The sequence below is a fragment of the Oncorhynchus mykiss genome, chromosome 22, assembly GCF_013265735.2.
Source record: "Oncorhynchus mykiss isolate Arlee chromosome 22, USDA_OmykA_1.1, whole genome shotgun sequence".
NCBI lineage: Eukaryota > Metazoa > Chordata > Actinopteri > Salmoniformes > Salmonidae > Oncorhynchus > Oncorhynchus mykiss.
In genome coordinates, this window is record NC_048586.1 from 30,454,049 (window position 1) to 30,468,862 (window position 14,814).

General features: G+C 43.9%; 1 pseudogene; it reads right to left on the reverse strand.

Moving 5' to 3' along the window:
• Positions 1 to 2,785: 2,785 nt before the first annotated feature.
• On the reverse strand, positions 2,786 to 5,491 carry LOC110502089 (annotated as a pseudogene).
• Positions 5,492 to 14,814: the final 9,323 nt, after the last annotated feature.

The following is a 14,814-nucleotide window of genomic DNA, read 5'->3' on the forward strand; positions in this document are numbered from 1 at the left end:
AAAAACAGTAAAAACACCATTTTGATAACAGTAGCAAGGCTATATACAGACACCAGTTAATCAGGCTGATTGAGGAAGTATGTACATGTAGGTATGGTTAGTGACTATACATATATGATGATCAGAGAGTAGCAGTAGTGTAAAAAGAGGGGTTGGCGGGTGGTGGGACACAATGCATATAGCCCAGTTAGCCAATGTGCGGGAGCACTGGTTGGTCGGGCCAATTGAGGTAGTATGTACATGAATGTATAGTTTAAGTGACTGTGCATATATGATAAAATGAGAGTAGCAGCAGCGTAAAATGCACACAATGCAAATAGTCCGGGTAACCATTTGGTTACCTGTTCAGGAGTCTTATGGCTTGGGGGTAAAAACTGTTGTGAAGCCTTTTTGTCCTAGACTTGGCACTCCGGTACCGCTTGGCATGCGGTAGTAGAGAGAACAGTCTATGACTGGGGTGGCTGGGATCTTTGACAATTTTTAGGACCTTCCTCTGACACCACCTGGTGTAGAGGTCCTGGATGCCAGGCAGCTTTGCCCCAGTGATTTACTGGGCCGTACTCACTACCTTCTGTAGTGCCTTGCGGTCGGAGGCCGAGCAATTGCCGTACCAGGCAGTGCAACCAGAATAACAACCTATCACTAGGATGCTCTCGATGGTGCAGCTGCAGAACCTTTTGAGGATCTCAGGACCCATGCCAAATCTTTTTAGTTTCATGAGGGGGAATAGGCTTTGTTGTGCCCTCGTCACAACTGTCTTGGTGTGTTTGGACTATTCTAGTTTGTTGTTTATGTGGACACCAAAGAACTTGAAGCTCTCAACCTGCTCCACTACAGACCCGTCGATGAGAATGGGGGCGTGCTCTGTGCTCCTTTTCCTGTCGTCCACAATCATCTCCTTAGTCTTGGTTACGTTGAGTGATAGGTTGTTATTCTGGCACCACCCGGCCAGGTCTCTGACCTCCTCCCTATAGGCTGTCTCGTCGTTGTCGGTGATCAGGCCTACCACTGTTGTGTCATCTGCAAACTTAATAATGGTGTTGGAGTCGTGCCTGGCCATGCAGTCGTGGGTGAACAGGGAGTACAGGAGGGGACTGAGCACCCACCCCTGGGGAGCTCCAGTGTTGAGGATCAGCGTGGCAGAAGTGTTGCAACCAACCCTCACCACCTGGGGGCAGCCCGTCAGGAAGTCCAGGATCCAGTTGCAGAGGGAGGTGTTTAGTCCCAGGTTCCTTAGCTTAGTGATGAGCTTTGAGGGTACTATGGTGTTGAACGCTGAGCTGTAGTCAATGCATAGCATTCTCGCATAGGTGTTCCTTTTGTCCATGTGGGAAAGGGCAGTGTAGAGTGCAGTAGAGATTGCATCATCTGTGGATATGTTTGGACGGTATGCAATTTGGAGTGGGTTTCTGGGATAATGGTGTTGTGAGCCATTACCAGCCTTTCAAAGCACTTCATGGCTACGGATGTGAGTGCTACGGTTCTATAGTAATTTAGGCAGTTTGCCTTTGTTCTTGGGCACAGGAACTATGGTGGTTTGCTTGAAACATGTTGAAAATGTCAGTGAAGACACCTGTCAGTTGGTCAGCACATGCCCGGAGCACACGTCCTGGTAATCCGTCTGGCCCCGCAGCCTTGTGTATGTTGACCTGTTTAAAGGTCTTACTCACGTCGGCTACGGAGAGCGTGACCACACGGTCGTCTGGAACAGCTGATGCTCTCATGCATGCCTCAGTGTTGCTTGCCTCGAAGCAAGCGTAGAAGTGATTTAGCTCATCTGGCAGGCTCGTGTCACCGGGCAGCTCGCGGCTGTGCTTCCCTTTGTAGTCTGTAATAGTTTTCAAGCCCTGCCACATCCGACGAGCGTCAGAGCTGGTGTAGTATGATTCAATCTTAGCCCTGTATTGATGGTTTGCCTGTTTGATGGTTTGTCGCAGGGCATAGCGGGATTTCTTGTAAGCTTCTGGGTTAGAGTTCCGCACCTTGAAAGTGGCAGCTCTACCCTTTAGCTCAGTGAGGATGTTGCCTGTAATCCATGGCTTCTGGTTGGGGTATGTACATACAGTCAGTCACCTTGGGGACGATGTCCTCAATGCACTTATTGATAAAGCCAGTGACTGATGTGGTGTATTCCTCAATGCCATCGGAAGAATCCCGGAACATGTTCCAGTCTGTGATAGCAAAACAGTCCTGTAGTTTAGCATCTGCTTCATCTGACCACTGTCACTGGTGCTTCCTGCTTTCATTTTTGCATGTAAGTAGGAATCAGGAGGATTACCAAATGGGGGGCGAGGAAGAGCTTTGTACGCGTCTCTGTGTGTGGAGTACAGGTGATCTAGAATTTTTTTCCCTCTGGTTGCACATTTAACATGTTGATTTGGTAGAACTGATTTAAGTTTCCCTGCATTAAAGTCTCCGGCCACTAGGTGTGCCGCCTCTGGGCGAGTGGTTTCCTGTTTGCTTATTTCCTTATACAGCTGACTGAGTGTGGTCTTAGTGCCCACATCTGATTGTGGTGGTAAATAAACAGCCACAAACAGTATAGCTGAGAACTCTCTAGACAAGTAGTGTGGCCTTCAATTTATCACTATATACTCTACTTCAGGCAAGCAAAATCTAGAGACTTAGATTTTGTGCACCAGCTGTTGTTTACAAATATGCACAGCCCGCGCCCCCCCCATCTTGTGCTGTTCTATCCTGCCAGTGCAGCGTATATCCCGTTAGCTGAATATCCATGTCGTCATTAAGCCACGATTCCTTGAAACATAGGATATTAGTTTTTGGTGTCCCGTTGGTAGGATATTCGTGATCGTACCTCGTCTAATTTATTGTCCAATGATTGCATGTTGGCGAGTAATATTGACAGTAACGGCAGCTTTCCTACTCGCCTTCTGCGGGTCCTGACGAGGCATCCGGTTCTTCGTCCTCTGTACCTGCGTCGCTTCCTCTTGCGAATAACTGGGATGTCGGCCCTGCCGGGTGTTTGGAGAAATCTTTGTCTAATCCGAGGTGAGTGATCTCTGTCCTGATATCCAGAAGCTCTTTTCTGGCGTAAGATACGGTTGCAGAAACATTATGTACAAAATAAGTTACAAATAACGCGAAAACCCCCCACATAATAGAATATTATACAATTGGTTGGGCGCCCGTAAAACTGCTGCCATTTTAGAATGGCGGCAGAAATAGAGATGAAGCAAGGTTTATTTAAACAACAATTACAAAACATGATAATGGTCAACCCTGAAGTGAAAAGCGCATTGAAGATGAGCAGTTCCATTCTAGCCAAATTTGACTTCAAGACAAGTTAAGCTAATTTATTTGACCCTACATCCAAGGAAAAAACAAAGCACAAATCTTAACTACAATTCTAAGAACGGTCTGTAATAACCTTTGAAATATTCAATTATATCAGAATGAGAATGGTTATAAACTGAGGTACTGACTTCTGTGAAGTGACAGCTGGTTTGGCCCCATTGTACTGTTGTTGCACAGCAGTCTTTCTGTTGCACTATTTCCTAGTAGCTCTTCTGGTTAATGTTGAGACTGGAGAAAGGTGTGGCTGCTGATCTGGACCATTGACCAATCTCTGGTGAGTCCTTTAGACCTCTGAGCCAGGGCTTTTGCCAGTTGTACCTGTGTTGACTTTGGGCAGAGTTGTGTCTTTAGAGTTGCCAACTGCTCTTGTTTTGAGTTTGGGTGTGGCAGTCTTGCTTGAGTGACATGTGCTCCTTGAACACAATCGCCTTGCGTTGCTCACAGGCTTTCTTATAGTTAAAGTAGTGACCTAAGCCATTGCTGACACTCTCCATGACACCTTGTGCTATGGCTCTGAAGTTACGAGACTGCTCTTCCTTCTCCTCGCGCTTGGCCTCCTTCTCTCTCAGGCTCTGTATCTCCTCATTCATGGCTGCCTCTTTCTCTGTGAAGCCATTAGCCATCAGCTTTTCCTGCTCATGGAGCTTGCTATCTAGTGCTCGTGCCAACTCCTGTGGCTCCTCCTTCGCCTCCTGGACCATCTTAGCCTAGATTCACAGAGGGAGAACAACACAGACATCATGGTTATGGAATTGCAGGCAAACTGATAGATTTTTGGTCTGAAAACTATTTGAACACAATTGTGGCCTGTTATCAGAGATTGAAGTAAGAGGAACGTCAGGCCACAAAGGCAAAATGGGGTTTCCAGATGTAAATCAGTTAGACTACTACTACTTACATAAACACTAACAGATTCAAAGTGGATTCAAAACAACACATTTATTCATAAACTGATTTAAGACTAATTATATAATATTCAAATGAATTATCTCCCTCTAGGCAACGTTCTCAAAGAATATAAGACCATAAAAATATATGTTTAAAAAATTAAAGCCTCTACATTTTAAGTGCTACACTAGTAGAGAGCACTTCACCAAAATATGTCAACACACAAGAAAAATAATGAATAACTCTTTCATATAAAGAGGATACTGATTCTAAGTGTAGCTATCAACTTGACTTTCTGCTTTACATTGATAAAGCTAGCAAATGTGTACATGCTCAGGTAATACACAATGTTTCTACTTCATAAAAGCTACCTTCATGAGCGTATATTGAAAGAAAGTGTTGGCAGCATCCAATCCAAATCGAAGAACAGGCATGACTGTAGACTCAAGGAAACCACATCCTTCCTTCTCAGGTTTGTTGCTATTCTTGAACTCCTCTATCTCCTGTCTCATTAAGTCAGCCTTCTCCTTGTGGCCCTTCTCCAGCAGATCCTTCTGCTCCTGCATCTTGCACCCCAAGGCCCTGTGGAAGTCCCGTTTCTGTTGCTTCATCTCCTCCTTCATCTTCTCTTCCATCTGCTGCAACTTCTCATCTTTGCTTCTGCGATCGTCCTCCATCTCCAACCGTTTCTCTCCAGCAGCCTTCTTCTCCTGCTCCAGCACAGCTGATCCCTCCTTCTCCTGTGAATGGTACAAATTAAGATATTATGGTAGGAAAACACTCTAGCTTCATGTTCTCTCTCATACAGAGTCAATAGACAACCCCTGACATTTTCCATGTTCTGGAGAAAACCACAAGTTTTAGGTTGAACTTTAGCTTGCATACCTACTGTTAAATATCCCAGATCTATGTTGACTTCGTGCAAGAACTATCAAACATTTATTTTGAGAAGTCACTTCAACCAGAAACCTGAATTAAATCAGAAAATAACATCCCATGCCATATTTTGTACTTTTTCAAATTTTTGGTCAGTTTTTTTGTCAGCTTGCAGGATGGAATACTTCTCTAGACTCTTTTCCTTCCGGAACTGCTCAAGAATCTCCTCAGCCTGCAGAAAACATCCCCAAAGGCTTCATGTTTGCCATCAAACAATGATAAATCTAAAACCGGTTGGATGTGTTTCTGGTATGATGCCTAAAAAATACATTATGGAAGCCACTGTAAATCATAACATAACAGTAACATTAGAGGTTGAGAGAAAGAACACGTCATCTACGACATGGAAACTGTTCTGATTTCTTGACTTATGAAATATACTTATGTCACTGAGGGAGAGAGGGGAATGTATAAAGTTTACATTCTGTCATGATATGTTATTGTTAGCCATCAGGGATCATCGAGTTCTTACTCTGATAATTATTACCTAACAAAACTAAGTGGATTGGCCTGAAAGAGGAGAACAGCTCCAGTGTTCAATATGGAGTTTTTGATGAATGTTTCAACTCTAGCAAGGAATCAACTCGAAGCTCTTACCCCAACTCCTTTGTCGGGCTTGGCCCGGTACTGTGCCAGCATGTTCTCATGGTGATTGCAGTAAAGCTCGTAGATCCCCTCTGTAATCTTGTCAGAATAATACTAGAGAATGATTTATTTCAGCTTTTATTTCTTTCATCACATTCCCAGTGGGTCAGAAGTTTACATACATTCAATTAGTATTTGGTAGCATTGCCTTTAAATGGTTTAACTTGGGTCAAATGTTTCGGGTAGCCTTCCACAAGCTTTCCACAATAAGTTGGGTGAATTTTGTCCCATTCCTCCTGACAGAGCTGGTGTACCTGAGTCAGGGTTGTAGGCCTCCTTGCTTTCACACACTTTTTCAGTTCTGCCCACAAATTTTCTGTTCGATTGAGGTAAGGGCATTGTCATGGCCAATCCAATACCTTGACTTTGTTGTCCTTAAGCCATTTTGCCAAAACTTTGGAAGTATGCTTGGGGTCAATGTCCATTTGGAAGACCCATTTGCGACCAAGCTTTAACTTCCTGACTGAGGTCTTGAGATGTTGCTTCAATATATCCACATAATTTCCATCCTCATGATGCCATCTATTTTGTGAAGTGCACCAGTCCCTCCTACAGCAAAGTACCACCACATGATGCTGCCACCCCCGTGCTTAACGGTTGGGATGGTGTTCTTCGGCTTGCAAGCCTCCCCCTTTTTCCTCCAAACATAGCAATGGTCATTATGGCCAAACAGTTCTATTTTTGTTTCATCAGACCAGAGGACATTTCTCCAAAAAGTACGATCTTTGTCCCCATGTGCAGTTGCAAACTGTAGTCTGGCATTTTTTATGGCGGTTTTGGAGCAGTGGCTTCTTCCCGTGCTGAGCGGCCTTTCAGGTTATGTCAATATAGGGCTAATTTTACTGTGGATATGGAAACTTTTGTACCTGTTTCCTCATCTTCACAAGGTCCTTTGCTGTTGTTCTGGGATTGATTTGCACTTTCCACACCAAATTACGTTCATGTCTAGGAGACAGAACTCGTCTCCTTCCTGAGCGGTAATGACAGCTGCGTGGTCCCATGGTGTTTATACTTGCATACTATTGTTTGTACAGATAAATGTGGTATCTTCAGGCATTTAGAAATTGCTCCCAATGATGAACCAGACCTGTGGAGGTCTACAAAAAAAATCCTGAGGTCTTGGCTGATTTCTTTAGATTTCCCGTGATGTCATGCAAAGAGGCACTGAGTTTGAAGGTATGCCTTGAAATACATCCACAGGTACACCTCCAATCGACTCAAATTATGTCAATTAGCCTATCAGAAGCTTCTAAAGCCATGACATCATTTCCTGGAATTTTCCAAGCTGTTGAAAGGAACAGTCAACTTAGTGTATGTAAACTTCTGACCTACTGGAATTGTGATACAGTGAATTATAAGTGAAATTACCCGTTTGTAAACAATTGTTGAAAAATTACTTGTGTCATGCACAAAGTAGATGCACTATCCGACTTGCCAAAACTATAGTTTGTTAACAAGAAATTTGTGGAGTGGTTGAAAAATGAGTTTTAATGACTCCAAACTAAGTTTGTAAACTTCCGTCTTCAACTGTAGGTGTTAAACCAAGTGGCCGAGCACTGCAATCAGATGGAGGCGGGAAGGAAAGTGTTTATATTTGTGGGTACAATAACATAGGCTACATTCAATGCATCTGTGCAGAATATTTGCTGATATTTGATTTATCCCGGTAAATATGTGGTCCCCTTTGACAGTTTGTGTGGATCTCCTAGAAAATGAAGTGGCAGAAGGTGTCTGCAACCTTTCGGAAGCTTCCACAGAGGTCAGCCTCGTCCATGGAATCCAGATGGGGCATGTTGGCAGGAGTTGTAGGAGTGGGGAATACAAAGCACTTGCGCGAATGGAAGTAGTTCCGGATACACTCTCGTGGGAGGTTGTACATCAGGTTCAGTGGAGTATCTTGTCTGAGAGAACTATATCCATTCTGCCCTGCCTGTCTAAAGTCCTCGAAAGCCAAGTTAATAAACAGATCATTGACCATTTCAATTTCCACCATACCTTCTCCGCTGTGCAATCCGGTTTCCGAGCTGGTCACGGGTGCACCTCAGCCACGCTCAAGGTACTAAACGATTACATAACCGCCATCGATAAAAGACAGTACTGTGCAGCCGTCTTAATCGACCTGGCCAAGGCTTTCGACTCGGTCAATCACCGTATTCTTATCGGCAGACTCAATAGCCTTGGTTTCTCAAATGACTGCCTCACCTGGTTCACCAACTACTTCTCAGACAGAGTTCAGTGTGTCAAATCCGAGGGCCTGTTGTCCGGACCTCTGGCAGTCTCTATGGGGGTGCCACAGGGTTAAATTCTCGGGCTGACTATTTTCTCTGTATATATCAATGATGTCGCTCTTGCTGCGGGTGATTCCTTGATCCACCTCTACGCAGACAACACCATTCTGTATACATCTGGCCCTTCTTTGGACATTGTGTAAAAAAAAACATCCAAACGAGCTTCAATGCCGTACAACACTCCTTCCGTGGCCTCCAACTGCTCTTAAGCGCTAGTAAAACTAAACGCGTGCTTTTCAACCATTCGCTGCCCACACCCGGCCGCCCGACTAAATCAAATCAAATTTATTTATATAGCCCTTCGTACATCAGCTGATATCTCAAAGTGCCGTACAGAAACCCAGCCTAAAACCCCAAACAGCAAGCAATGCAGGTGTAGAAGCACGGTGGCTAGGAAAAACTCCCTAGAAAGGCCAAAACCTAGGAAGAAACCTAGAGAGGAACCAGGCTATGTGGGGTGGCCAGTCCTCTTCTGGCTGTGCCGGGTGGAGATTATAACAGAACATGGCCAAGATGTTCAAATGTTCATAAATGACCAGCATGGTCGAATAATAATAAGGCAGAACAGTTGAAACTGGAGCAGCAGCACGGCCAGGTGGACTGGGGACAGCAAGGAGTCATCATGCCAGGTAGTCCTGAGGCATGGTCCTAGGGCTCAGGTCCTCCGAGAGAGAGAAAGAAAGAGAGAAGGAGAGAATTAGAGAACGCACACTTAGATTCACACAGGACACCGAATAGGACAGGAGAAGCAGTCTATCACCATACCATCCGTTTTGTCACCAAAGCCCCATATACCACCCACCACTGCGACCTGTATGCTATTGTCGGCTGGCCCTCGCTACATATTGGTCGCCTGACCCACTGGCTCCAGGTCATCAATAAGTCTATGCTAGGTAAAGCTCCACCTGATCTCAGCTCACTGGTCACGATAACAACACCCACCCGTAGCACGTGCTCCAGCAGGTATATCTCACTGGTCACCCCCAAAGCCAACACCACCTTTGGCTGCCTTCCAGTTCTTTGCTGCCAATGACTGGAACGAATTGCAAAAATCGCTGAAGCTGGAGACTGATATTTCCTTCATTAACTTTAAACATCAGCTATCTGAGCAGCTAACCGATCGCTGCAGCTGTACATAGCCCATCTGTAAATAGCCCATCCAATCTACCTACCTCATCCCCATATTGTTTTTATTTACTTTTCTGCTCTTTTGCACACCAGTATTTCTACTTGCACATCATCTGCTCATCTATCACTCCAGTGTTAATTTGCTAAACTGTAATTACTTCCCTACTATGGCCTATTTATTGCCTTACCTCATGCCATTTGCACACACTGTATATAGACATTATTTTTTTTCTATTGTGTTATTGACTGTACACTTGTTTATTCCATGTGTAACTCTGTGTTGTTGTGTCGCACTGCTTTGCTTTATCTTGGCCAGGTCGCAATTGTAAATGAGAACTTGTTCTCAACTAGCTTACCTGGTTAAATATTATTTTATTTTTTTTACAAATCTGTGTCTGGGAGACTGGCCCTTAGTTCACCATCCAAAAACACAATCATTAACAGACAAGCATAAGAAGAATACTTTATGACCAATAAACTGGATAAAATAATGCTGACACTTGGTTGGCCCTGTCCGGGGGTATCATCGGATGGAGCCACAGTGTCTCCTGACCCCTCCTGTCTCAGCCGCCAGTATTTATGCTGCAGTAGTTTGTGTCGGGGGGCTAGGGTCAGTTTGTTATATCTGGAGTACTTCTCCTGTCTTATCCGGTGTCCTGTGTGAATTTAAGTATGCTCTCTTTCTCTCTCTCGGAGGACCTGAGCCCTAGGACCATGCCTCAGGACTACCTGGCATGATGACTCCTTGCTGTCTGTCCCCAGTCCACCTGGCCGTGCTGCTGCTCCAGTTTCAACTGTTCTGCCTGTGATTATTATTATTTGACCATGCTGGTCATTTATGAACATTTGAACATCTTGGCCATGTTCTGTTATAATCTCCACCCGGCACAGCCAGAAGAGGACTGGCCACCCCTCATAGCCTGGTTCCTCTCTAGGTTTCTTCCTAGGTTTTGGCCTTTCTAGGGAGTTTTTCCTAGCCACCGTGCTTTTACACCTGCAGTGCTTGCTGTTTGGGGTTTTAGGCTGGGTTTCTGTACAGCACTTTGAGATATCATCTGATGTACGAAGGACTATATAAATACATTTGATTTGATTGTTTGAGTGCATATTTTCATAGGAATGATTTTATAATAGGTAATTTAGACACTGTCAGAGCCAATTTCAATCATCTTGTTTCACAACCCCTATGCTCTTTGTGAGATAATGATTATTCCAGCTGTATAATTGTTAATGGTGCACTATTCTATGTAGAGACATTGTGCACAGTTGATCATTGGGGTGGTGGCTAGTGCTAATGTCACCTTTTCTGAGTTCCAGGGAATGCTCCAGATACTCATCTTCAGTGACGTTTCTGCCGTCGATCTCGAGTAGTAGAGTGAAATCTCTGACGGCCCACACAAAATTCGGAAAGAACTGCACAAACTAGATGTCCCCTCCTTCCTCGTCAGCGTGAGACGATAAAGCTGCACTGGATGAATTCACCTTGATCCGCTCTGTCAGCTCACTCACATATCTTTAGGGCCGGTTGAGGATTGACTGATAAAAGCTACAAAAGCTCTAAAAAATCATGTGCATCTGCATGTGCCTGTGACAGTTGTATAAGGACTTGCTATACAACAGTTATAGCATACGAGCAGTTTCAGTTTATTTTTGAATGGACTGAGTAACCCCTAAGGGAATGGATCCAACAAAGTACAGTCGTGGCCAAAAGTTTTGAGAATGACACACATATTAATTTTCACAAAGTCTGCTGCCTAAGTTTGTATGATGGCAATTTGTATATCATCCAGAATGTTATGAAGAGGGATCAAATTAATTGCAAAGTCCCTCTTTGTCATGCAAATGAACTAAATCCCCCAAAAATATTTCCACTGTATTTCAGCCCTGCCACAAAAGGACCAGCTGACATGTCAGTGATTCTCTCATTAGCACAGGTGTGAGTGTTGACGAGGACAAGGCTGGAGATCACTCTGTCATGCTGATTGAGTTCGAATAACAAGACTGGAAGCTTCAAAAGGAGGGTGGTGCTTGGAATCATTGTTCTTCCTCTGTCAACCAGGGTTACCTGCAAGGAAACACATGCCGTCATCATTGCTTTGCACAAAAAGGGCTTCACAGGCAAGGATATTGCTGCCAGTAAGATTGCACCTAAATCAACCATTTATCGGATCATCAAGAACTTCAAGGAGAGGGGTTCAATTGTTGTGAAGAAGGCTTCAGGGTGCCCAAGAAAGTCCAGCAATCACCTAAAGTTGATTCAGCTGCGGTATCGGGGCACCACCAGTACAGAGCTTGCTCAGGAATGGCAGCAGGCAGGTGTGAGTGCATCTGCACGCACAGTGAGGCGAAGACTTTTGGAGGATGGCCTGGTGTCAAGAAGAGTAGCAAAGAAGCCATTTCTATCCAGGAAAAACATCAGGGACAGACTGATATTCTGCAAAAGGTACAGGGATTGGACTGCTGAGGACTGGGGTAAAGTCATTTTCTCTGATGAACCCCCTTTCTGATTGTTTGGGGCATCCGGGAAAAAAACTTGTCTGGAGAAGACGAGGTGAGCTCTACCATCAGTCCTGTGTCATGCCAACAGTAAAGCATCCTGAGACCATTCATGTGTGGGGTTACTTCTCAGCCAAGGGAGTGGGCTCACTCACAATTTTGCCTAAGAACACAGCCATGAATAAAGAATGGTACCAACACATCCTCTGAGAGCAACTTTTCCCAACCATCCTGGAACAGTTTGGTGATGAACAATGCCTTTTCCAGCATGATGGAGCACCTTGCCATAAGGCAAAAGTGATAACTAAGAGGCTCGGGGAACAAAACATCAATATTTGGCATCCATGGCTAGGAAACTCCCCAGACCTTAATCCCATTGAGAACTTGTGGTCAATCCTGTGGTCAATCCTCAAGAGGCGGGTGGACAATCAAAAACCCAGAAATTCTGACAAACTCCAAGCATTGATTATGCAAGAATGGGCTGCCATCAGTCAGGATGTGGCCCAGAAGTTAATTGACAGCATGCCAGGGTGGATTGCAGAGGTCTTGAAAAAGAAGGGTCAACACTGCAAATATTGACTCTTTGTATCAACTTCATGTAATTGTCAATAAAAGCCTTTGACACTTATGAAATGCTTGTAATTATACTTCAGTATTCCATAGTAACATCTGTAAAAAATATCTAAAGACACTGAAGCAGCAAACTTTGAAAATTAATATTTGTGTCATTCTCAAAACTCTTGGCCACGACTGTACAGTGTGTTGAACATTCTGTAAACACGTAATTAACGCTGACAGTAACACAATGTATTGCTCCAGGTCTGTAAGGACATTTTGCTCAGCATCCAATAGATATACAAACGTACAGCACTCTCACTTTCAATATGAGAAGGCGTACCAAGAAATGGTAAATCCCCTATCCATGTGATATGTACACCTGTACACCTGTTAAAGTCAACAGGAGAGAAAAGGGGGGAGGATTGCCATGGGGAAATTGATGTTAGTTTCAAGGATACTGGAGGTTCTCCACAGCTTGATTGTCGATGGTCCCTCGGCTGTTGTAAACCAGAGTAATGCTTAACAGCAACATGCCTATTGGTGATCTGGCTAAATGAAATTAAATAATTAAAAATACACTATATATACAAACTCATATGGACACCCCTTCAAATTACTGGGTTGAGCAATTTATGTTACACCCGTTGCTGACAGATGTATAAAATTGAGCACACAGCCATGCAATCGCCATAGACTGAGATTGGTCTTACTGAAGAGCTAAGTGACTTTCCAACAAGTCACATCGTCAAATTTCTGCCCTGCGGAAAAATCTGGGTTTGGCAGATGCCAGGAGAACGCTACCTGCCCGAATGCATAGTGACAACTGCGAAGTTTGGTGGAGGAGGAATAATGGCCTAGGGCTCTTTGTCATGGTTTGGGCTAGGCCCCTTAATTCCAGTGAAGGGAAATCTTAATGCTACAGTATTCAATGACATGCTTGACAATTCTATGCTTCCAACTTTGTGGCAACAGTTTGGGAAATGCCCTTTCCTGTTTCAGAATGACAATGCCTCCATGCACAAAGCGAGGTCCATACAGAAATGGATTGTCGAGCTCAGTGTGGAAGAACTTGGCTGGCTTGCACAGAGACCTGACCTCAACCCTGCCAAACACCTTTGGTATGAAATGGACCGCCGACTGCGAGCCACGCCTAATCGCCCAACATCAGTGCCCAACCTCACTAATGCTCTTGTGGCTGCATGGAAGCAAGTCCCCGAGGGATGTTCCAACTATAGGAATGCCTTCCCAGAAGAGTGGAGGCTGTTATTACAGCATAGGAAGGACCATATTAATGCCCATGATTTTAGAATGAGATGTTTGATGAGCAGGTGTCCATGCACTTTTGGTCATGTAGTGTATGTGTGTTTAGATATTTGTTCACTGTGCTGATTAGTAATGTGAATTGTAGAGACTGAACTTTGACCTCTGACCTTCTCCCATCCCCTCTGTATCCAGCAGCACCAGGGTGTGGTCTCTCTTTTCAGGGTGAGGCACACACCATATCCAGATTCCTTTAGTCTTGGATTGAATAGTGGCTCCCAGGGCAAAACCTAAATCAATATTTCAAAGACCGTTTTAAGAAGAAAAATAAAAAGGTTTTAAACAAATGTACTGATGCAAAACACATTTTCAATTAATTGACTATTGAGGCACAGATGATGCCCAAACCACTTTGTGAATTTAGATATGTCTCTCAGCATCAGTCAGTCTCTCTCACCATTTCTCTTTCCAGACAGCTTGTTCATGATGTAAGACTTGCCGGTGCGGTACAGCCCGACCACCGCCACCACTACGACTTGCTGCTTCAGTCCCATCAGGTACTTGATGGCCCCAGGAACTACATGAAGCTCGCCATCTGCGTTTTTGACCAGGCATATTGGGAAATCCATGGTGTGACTTCACAGGATGATTAGCCTACAGCTCCCAGAAATATTCAATCTATAATAAAATTATTCATTAAGTATAGTTCAGGTGATTGTGAATATGATATAGCCTAGGACTACTGCATAGGCTATGTAAAAAAAAAAAGATATATATTAAAAAGATATGCATAATCAAAGCAGCTGAGCCTAGCCATATGCATATACAATTAAAAGTGAAGTTAAAATATTGTCCAATGTTAGCTTCAATTTCATTACGAAATGTGTCTTCAAAAATGAAATTGTTTTCCTGCTATGGAAAAGCATTTGTCGATTCTAGCCTACTCACATAATTGACTTCTCCAAACCAGCTGTAAAATGGCAGGTGGATGACACACTAGAATACCTACAGTGCATTCGGAAAGTAGTCAGATCCCTTGACTTTTATTCTCATCAATCTACATACAATACTCCATAATGACAAAGCAAAAACAGATTTTTAGAAATGTTTGCAAATGTATTATAAATAAACTTATCACATTTACAGAAGTATTCAGACTTTTTACTCAGTACTTTGTTGAAGTTTCTTTGGCAACGATTACAGCCTCGAGTCTTCTTGGGTATGACGCTACAAGCTTGGCGCTCCTGTATTTGGGGAGTTTCTCTCATTCTTCTCTGCAGATCCTCTCTAGCTCTGTCAG